Source organism: Sminthopsis crassicaudata, chromosome 1, assembly GCF_048593235.1.
Source record: "Sminthopsis crassicaudata isolate SCR6 chromosome 1, ASM4859323v1, whole genome shotgun sequence".
In the NCBI taxonomy this organism is placed as follows: Eukaryota; Metazoa; Chordata; class Mammalia; order Dasyuromorphia; family Dasyuridae; genus Sminthopsis; species Sminthopsis crassicaudata.
Genome location: NC_133617.1, coordinates 468,264,186 through 468,273,257, shown reverse-complemented (window position 1 = coordinate 468,273,257; position 9,072 = coordinate 468,264,186). Strand labels below are relative to the sequence as shown.

Sequence of the window (9,072 nt, the reverse complement as noted above, 5' to 3'; positions counted from 1 at the left end):
CTTTGCTATGCATGAATAGAAAGGCTGAATTCCTTGGTGGCAAGGTCCTGGCAGAGAAATAAAGTTTCTAGTGGAGGAGTCCTGGCAGAAATACACGGCAATGTTGGTGGGGTTTTTTTTGTTTGTTTTGTCTTCATGTATTTAAGTTAAAAATGAATAAATTAAAAAAAAAATTACCCAATGATTCTACCTCCTAATGTCCAATTCATTCCTAGCACCATAGAATCTTCCCTTGAAACTCAGTATTGTGGCTTCAGAAGTATTTGTCTGAGTCACTGTTTCAGCAGTGAGGATTTTCCCCTTGTAATAACATATAGATAACCATCATTGGGTCCAAGGTGGCTGGAGCACAAAACCATCTCCCTTCCTCAGGTAGATCCTAACCCTAAATCAATGGACAGTATTGATTCTGAAGGAAGTCTTGTTTCTAAAGAGAGGAATCAAGCTTTTTCCCTTGAATTCTCTGTCTCTTTACGTCTCCCTTTGAAACTCCAGAGAAAATCCCCGAAAACTTGGCTTATGTCAAAGGTTTCTCCAAAAGGGAGAATGGCAAGGTATTTGATGTACAGTATAAATCAAGCCTGTTTTGTTTTGTTGTTTTTCCTTTATTCTTGAAGAGAACCAATGATAATCACAAAGGTGATGTCTCGACTTGCAAGTGAATTGGATTTAAGTGAGGCAGAGCTGTGTAAATCAGGTGCAGAACAGCTGTTTATTTCTGTAGCACAAAAGAAATGCTTATTCCAAGAGACTGACATGCACATATTGACAAAAACTTCAGTAAATAGCAGCAGAAGCAATATAACTCTTGTTAAAGTCTCCCAAAAAGCTGGCTGAAAACATCAAACACAAAGCATTTTGTGGAATTGCTAAATGGACATTTCACTTTCACCTCAGCTCTGTTTCTATCCAATTTGCTCCAATTCTGGCAGGGCTGGCCAGGTTTTTGAACTTCCTCCTCCTGCTGGTGATCATCTTCAAAAATCATTCTTCCAGAAGGGCAGATGGCAAACAAGAGCTCCCAATCTCTCCAACTCACAAGGTTGGCTCCAAGAATGGATATGTCTATCTCAGACTCAACATTTGGGTAGGTGTACTGAGGGGAAAAGAAACACAAGTAGAAGCATTTAGGGCTTTGAGATTTACACACACACTCACTCATCTGGCTTCTATGTTTAAACAGTTTGACATTTCTTTCAGTGTAGGGAGAGCTTGCCCTTCCCCAATAACTCACAAAAAGTCAAGAAAGTGTGAGAAATGGACAGCCATTTATTTGGTTTCCATGGTTATGAAAATTAAATTGGAGAAATAATGAAATAAATTGGAAAATTGAAACACAAGGATGTTGTGTGGGGCAAGTAATGTGGTTTCTCAGAAACTATCTGCTAAAGCAGGGGTTCTCAAATTATGGCCCACAGGCCAGATGCGGCCCACTGAGGACGTTTATGCAGTCTGTCAGGTTATGGCAAATGGGCTGAGGGGCAGAGACAGAGTGTGAGCTTTTGTTTTTACTATAGTCCAGCCCTCCAACAGTCTGAGGGACAGGAACTGGCCCCCTATTTTAAAAGTTTGAGGATCGCTGTGCTACAGTATGTGAAACCTTAGGCCTCACTTTCAACTTCAAATACCAGCCCGAAGATTGGGTCCTGATCCGAACCTGGAAGGAGGAAAAGTTGATACTAACCTGGAAAGGACGTTTCCAAGTCCTTCTGCCCTCAGACACGCTGTAAAGACCCAGGAACCCAGTTGGATTCATCACACTCAAGTCAAAGGACCTGTGGATGCTTCAAAAGAACGGATTGTAGAGCCTGACCCTACAGATGAATTGAAATTACACTTGAAAACAAGGTCTCACTAGCTTTGGGAAGAGACTGCGTGTGCAGATTTCTATTCGGCTTCTTGATTTCAGGGATCATTTTGGAGATTTTTCTATTTGATTTGGACAAAATATTCTGTTCTCAGAACCAGGGGGTCAAAACCAAAACCGAAGTATCTGGGATTGTCTCTTCTATGCTTAATGCTGTTTTCCCCATTCACTTTTGCAGCTCCTGTCTTTAGCCCTCTACTAGAAGAAGGAAATAGCTTTCAAAATTTGATACAGACAATAGCTGACACATTCCATGTCAGGGATTGTTGGATCTGTGGGGGGCCCCAACAATTTGATCAATGGCCCTGAGTGGCAGCTCTGATAAGGAATGAATCAGAAGGAATCGATGACTTAAAGAAATGTTGTGAAAGTATGCTCCAATTATTTGAGGATAAGAAATGTAAAGAATGTAGGAAAACTATTAGTATAATTGACCATATTAATAATCAAATTAATAAAAACCATATGATCATCTCAATAGATGCAGAAAAGGCATTTGATAAAATCCAACATCCATTCCTACTAAAAACACTTGAGAGTATAGGAATAAATGGACTATTCCTTAAAATAATAAGGAGCATATATTTAAAACCTTCAGTAAACATCATATGTAATGGTGATAAACTAGAACCTTTCCCTGTAAGATCAGGAGTGAAACAAGGTTGCCCACTATCACCATTACTATTCAATATAGTACTAGAAACTCTAGCCTTGGCAATAAGAGCCGAGAAAGAGATCCAAGGAATTAGAGTAGGAAATGAAGAAATCAAATTGTCACTTTTCGCAGATGACATGATGGTATACTTAGAGAACCCCAAAGACTCTGCTAAAAAGCTATTAGAAATAATTCAGAATTTTAGCAAAGTCGCAGGATACAAAATAAATCCACATAAATCCTCAGGATTTTTATACATTACCAACACAATCCAACAGCAAGAGATACAAAGAGAAATTCCATTCAAAATAACGGTCGATAGTATCAAATATTTGGGAATATATCTACCAAAGGAGAGTCAGGAATTATATGAGCAAAATTACAAAACACTTGCCACAAAAATAAAGTCAGATTTAAATCATTGGAAAGACATTCAATGTTCTTGGATAGGCCGAGCAAATATAATAAAGATGACAATACTCCCCAAACTAATCTATTTATTTAGTGCTATACCAATCAGACTCCCAAGAAACTATTTTAATGACCTAGAAAAAATAACAACAAAATTCATATGGAAGAATAAAAGGTCGAGAATTGCAAGGGAACTAATGAAAAAAAAGTCAGAGGAAGGTGGTCTAAGTGTACCTGATTTAAAGCTATATTATAAAGCAACAGTCACCAAAACCATTTGGTATTGGCTAAGAAATAGACTAGTTGATCAGTGGCATAGGTTAGGTTCACAGGACAAGATAGTGAATAAAAATAGCAATCTAATCTTTGACAAACCCAAAGATCCCAAATTTTGGGATAAGAATTCATTATTTGACAAAAACTGCTGGGAAAACTGGAAATTAGTATGGCAGAAACTAGGCATGGACCCACATTTAACACCACATACTAAGATTAGATCAAAATGGGTCCAAGATTTAGGCATAAAGAACGAAATCATAAATAAATTGGAGGAACATGGGATGGTTTACCTCTCAGACTTGTGGAGGAGGAAGGAGTTTGTGTCCAAGGGAGAACTAGAGACCATTATTGATCACAAAATAGAACATTTTGATTACACCAAATTAAAAAGTTTCTGCACAAACAAAACCAATGCAAACAAGATTAGAAGGGAAGTAACAAATTGGGAAAAAATTTTTACAGTTAAAGGTTCTGATAAAGGCCTCATCTCCAAAATATACAGAGAATTGACTTTAATTTATAAGAAATCAAGCCATTCTCCAATTGATAAATGGTCAAAGGATATGAACAGACAATTTTCAGATGATGAAATTAAAACTATTTCCACTCATATGAAAGAGTGTTCCAAATCACTATTGATCAGAGAAATGCAAATTAAGACAACTCTGAGGTATCATTACACACCTGTCAGATTGGCTAAGATGACAGGAACAAATAACGATGAATGTTGGAGGGGCTGTGGGAAAACTGGGACACTGATGCATTGTTGGTGGAGTTGTGAAAGAATCCAACCATTCTGGAGAGCAATCTGGAATTATGCCCAAAAAGTTATTAAAATGTGCATACCCTTTGACCCAGCCATACTACTACTGGGCTTATACCCCAAGGAACTACTAGAGAAGGGAAAGGGTCCTGTATGTGCCAAAATGTTTGTGGCAGCCCTTTTCATAGTGGCTAGAAGCTGGAAGATGAATGGATGTCCATCAATTGGAGAATGGTTGGGTAAACTATGGTATATGAATGTTATGGAATATTATTGTTCTATAAGAAATGACCAACAGGAGAAATACAGAGAGGCTTGGAGAGACTTACATCAACTGATGCTGAGTGAAACGAGCAGAACCAGAAGATCGTTATACACTTCAACAATGATACTGTACGAGGATGTATGCTGATGGAAGTGGATTTCTTCAACATAAAGAACTAATCCAATTCCAATTGATTAATGATGGACAGAACCAGCTACATCCAGAAAAGGAACACTGGGAAATGAATGTAAACTGTTATTTTTACCTTCTGAATCCAATTCTTCCTGTGCAACAAAAAAATTCGGTTCTACACACATATATTGTATCTAAATTATACTGTAATATATTTAACATATATAAGACTGCTTGCCATCTGGGGGAGGGGGTTGGGGGAGGAAGGGAAAAAATCTGAATAGAAGTAAGTGCAAGGGATAATGTTGTAAAAAATTACCCATGCATATGTACTGTCAAAAATGTTATAATTATAAAATAAAATTAAAAATTAAAAAAAAAAAAAAAAAAAAAAAAAAGAAAAACAAAATGCTATCAAATAATAAATTATTTCTGAAAAAAAAAAAAAAAAAAAAAAAAAAAAAAAAAAAAAAAAAAAAAAAAAAAAGAAATGTAAAGAATGTTGAAAGATTTTAATGAGAAACCACAGTAGGCTGTAGAAGAGGGGTTGTGTGGGGCAAATAATGTGGTTTCTCAGAAACTATCTGCTAAAGTATGTGAAATGTTAGGCCTCACTTTCAATTTCCTAGAAATCATATGACCCTGAAGAAACAAAACTTTGGAAATCCCCTTATGCAGCTAGCACCCCTACCCAGACAGTTCTTCATCACTCCACATGTAAAGACCAATCAGTTTGAAGGTCAGTGGGTGATGCAGTTTTATGATATATATGTATATATATGCTGTAAAATTGGTCTCCTCATATTGGACTTCCCAGGAAAGCACTGCCCGCTTCTCAGGAGATTCTAATAAAAGACTTTCTATCTTCACTTTGAGAGGTCTCAGAGTAGTCATTTTGAGTTAGGATCTTACTACTCCACACAATATCAAAGAATAATCAAGCGAGGAGGTTTTCTTCCCTCAAAAGAAAGTAAGCTCCTTGGGAGCAGGGACTAGGGGAAAGACACCCTGAGGCAGCGTCTTGGTGGACTGATCCAAAGGGGTTCAGCAAAGATGGCGTGGGCTCTAGGCAATTTAATGGGGAAATTTAACCTCAAGGACATGACTGGGGTTTCTTGGCTGGACATAGCAATTTGGAGGGTGGGGAACCTCTGCAGAGAGTAGGACTATAAGGCTAAACTGATTCCTACTGTGGTCTGCTCCACAAAGCACTTCCATCAATATTTCATTCTTTGTCAGCCACACTCAGGATCTCATCAATACTTCTTTGTTCACTATTACTTTGCAATTTGTTGGTTTGGTTTGTCAGCTATACATGCCAGTTGGAAAACAGATATTTGACTATAACCCATTATTGTGCATAGGATTTGTTATTGACTAGATGTTGAATAAAATCTACCAATGTATTCAAAAACCAATGTCTAATGACACCGCCTAAGGCAAATCTACCATTCCATATTTGCAATTCTCTTTCCTGGAGTTCTGCCTTGTCCTTCTAGGGAGCTTAGCCTAGGGTAGAGTAAGGGTTGAGAGATAGGAACAAACACAAAAGGAACATAAGGATATAAAAAAAAACACTAGTATAGTGAGAGTTCCAAAGAAACAGGCATCATAGAAGAAATCATGTTTGGGTCTTGAACATTAAGAGTTGGTGTTGTACCTGTCAGATTTGCTAAGATGACAGGAACAAATAATGATGAATGTTGGAGGGGATGTGGGAAAACTGGGACACTGATGCATTGTTGGTGGAATTGTGAAAGAATCCAGCTATTCTGGAGAGCAATTTGGAACTATGCCCAAAAAGTTATCAAAATGTGCATACCCTTTGACCCAGCATTGCTACTACTTATAGTCCCAAAGGAATACTAAAGAGGGGAAAGGGACCTGTATGTGCCAAAATGTTTATGGCAGCTCTTTTCGTAGTGGCTAGAAACTGGAAGATGAATGGATGTCCATCAATTGGAGAATGGTTGGGTAAACTATGGTATATAAATGTTATGGAATAGTATTGCTCTGTAAGAAATGATCAGCAGGATGAATACAGAGAAGTTTGGAGAGACTTCCATGAACTGATGCTGAGTGAAATGAGCAGAACCAGAAGATCACTGTACACTTCAACAACAATACTATATGAAGATGTATTCTGATGGAAGTGGATATCTTCAACATAAAGAAGATCCAACTCACTTCCAGCTGATCAATGATGGACAGAAACAACTACACCCAGAGAAGGAACACTGGGAAGTGAATGTAAATTGTTAGCACTACTGTCTATCTACCCAGGTTACTTATACCTTCGGAATCTAATATTTAACATGCAACAAGAAAATGGGATTTACACACATATATTGTATCTAGGTTATACTGTAACACATTTAATATGTATGGGATTGCCTGTCATCTAGAGGAGGGAGTAGAGGTAGCAAGGGGAAAATCTGGAAAAATGAATACAAGGGATAATGTTATAAAAAAAATTACTCATGCATATATACTGTCAAAAAAATGTATAATTATAAAAAGTAATTTAAAAAAATTCAAAAAAAAAAAGAGTTGGTGTTGTGCTCTACTGCTGACCTTCAATCTCCTTCCAGTCGCTGCCCATTGCTGACAAAGCATGTCGTCACAGAAGTTCTTTGTTGGGGGCAATTGGAAGATGAATGGGGACAAGAAGTCTCTAGGGGAGCTCATCACTTCGCTCAACAGGGCCAAGGTGCCCCCCAACACCGAAGTGGTATGTGCGCCCCCTTCCATCTACCTTGACTTTGTTCATCAGAAATTGGATCAAATGTTGGAGGGGATGTGGGGAAATTGGGACACTAATACATTGCTGGTGGAGTTGTGAAAGAATCCAGCCATTCTGGAGAGCAATCTGGAATTATGCCCAAAAAGTTATCAAACTGTGCATACCCTTTGACCCAGCAGTGCTACTACTGGGATTATATCCCAAAGAAATACTAAAGAGCGGAAAGAGACATATATGTGCCAAAATGTTTGTGGCAGCCCTCTTTGTTGTAGCTAGAAACTGGAAGATGAATGGATGTCCATCAGTTGGAGAATGGTTGGGTAAATTGTGGTATATGAAAGTTATGGAATATTATTGCTCTGTAAGAAATGACCAGCAGGAGGAATACAGAGAGGCCTGGAGAGACTTAAATCAACTGATGCTGAGTGAAATGAGCAGAACCAGAAGATCACTGTATACTTCAACAACGATACTGTATGAGGGTGTATTCTGATGGAAGTGGAAATCTTCAACATAAAGAAGATCCAACTCACTTCCAGTTGATCAATGATGGACAGAGGTAGATACACCCAGAGAAGGAACACTGGGAAGCGAATGTAAATTGTTAGCACTAATATCTGTCTGCCCAGGTTGCATGTACCTTCGGATTCTAATGTTTATTGTGCAACAAGAAAATGATATTCACACACATGTATTGTACTTAGACTATATTGTAACACATGTAAAATGTATGGTATTGCCTGTCGTCGGGGGGAGGGAATAAGGGAGGGGGGGTAATTTGGAAAAATGAATACAAGGGATAATATTATAAAATATATATATATATATATATATAATAAAATAAAAAAAAAATTAAAAAAAAAAAAAAAAAAAGAAATTGGATCAAAAAATCTGTGTGGTTGCTCAGAACTGCTATAAAGAGCCCAACGGTGCATTTACTGGGGAGATCAGCCCCGCCATGATTAAGGATTGTGGGACCACTTGGATGATCCTGGGACCCTCGGAAAGGAGACATGTCTTTGGGGAGTCAGATGAGCTCATTGGGCAGAAGGTAGCCCATGCTCTGGCAGAAGGCCTGGGAGTAATTGCTTGTATTGGGGAGAAACTGGATGAGAGGGAAGCTGGAATCACTGAGAAGGTTCCTGAAGGACTGGTCCAAAGGCGTCCTAGCCTATGAGCCCGTCTGGGCTATCGGTACTGGCAAGACAGCTATGCCCCAGCAAGCCCAAAAGGTACATGAGAAACTTCGGTCTTGGCTTAAGACCCATGTCTCAGAAGCTGTATCACAAGAAATCAGTATCATTTATGGAGGCTCTGTGACTGGGGCCAACTGTAAGGAACTGGCCGGCCAGGCTGATGTGGATGGCTTTCTGGTGGGTGGAGCTTCTCTTAAACCTGAATTTCTGGATATGGCCCCCCGACTCCCCTCCAGCTTGGGCTGGGTGTAGGCTATACAAGTCTGGTTTACCCCCTCCCCCTTCCATGTGGTTGTGATTTTGATTCCCCACCCCCCATGGTCTACTTTAACCTATACCACCTTGTAGATGCCCTGTGTGTACCAGTTCTCAGCTCCTTAGCTCTTCCTCCAGTGGACCAGGCCTTTCTCCATTAACTGTAAATTTGAAGGAAGCACATGAAAAAAAAAAAAGAACATTAAGAGTTATTTCACCAGGTAAGGATGATATGGACAGACATGGGGAGCAGAATCAAAGCATCACAAGAAACATTATCTTAAGAGAGCATGGTCATTTAATCAGGATCCATTCAGGATCATTGGCAAAGAAAAAAGAATGCTAGTTTGCTCATTTATAAAATGAAAATAATGGTATCACCTACTTCCTAGGAATGTTGTAAGGATAATGAATTTTTAAAAATTTTTTGTAAATCTTAAAGTGATACATAAATGGTATCTCATTGTTGTTCAGTATTCCTTGGGCAAGGCTTATGCAGTCCAGTG

The 9,072-nt window shown here is 38.6% G+C and overlaps 1 pseudogene; it reads left to right on the top strand.

Moving 5' to 3' along the window:
- Window positions 1-6,971: 6,971 nt before the first annotated feature.
- LOC141550494 (triosephosphate isomerase pseudogene) lies at window positions 6,972-8,563 on the top strand (annotated as a pseudogene).
- The last annotated feature ends 509 nt before the right edge of the window (window positions 8,564-9,072 follow it).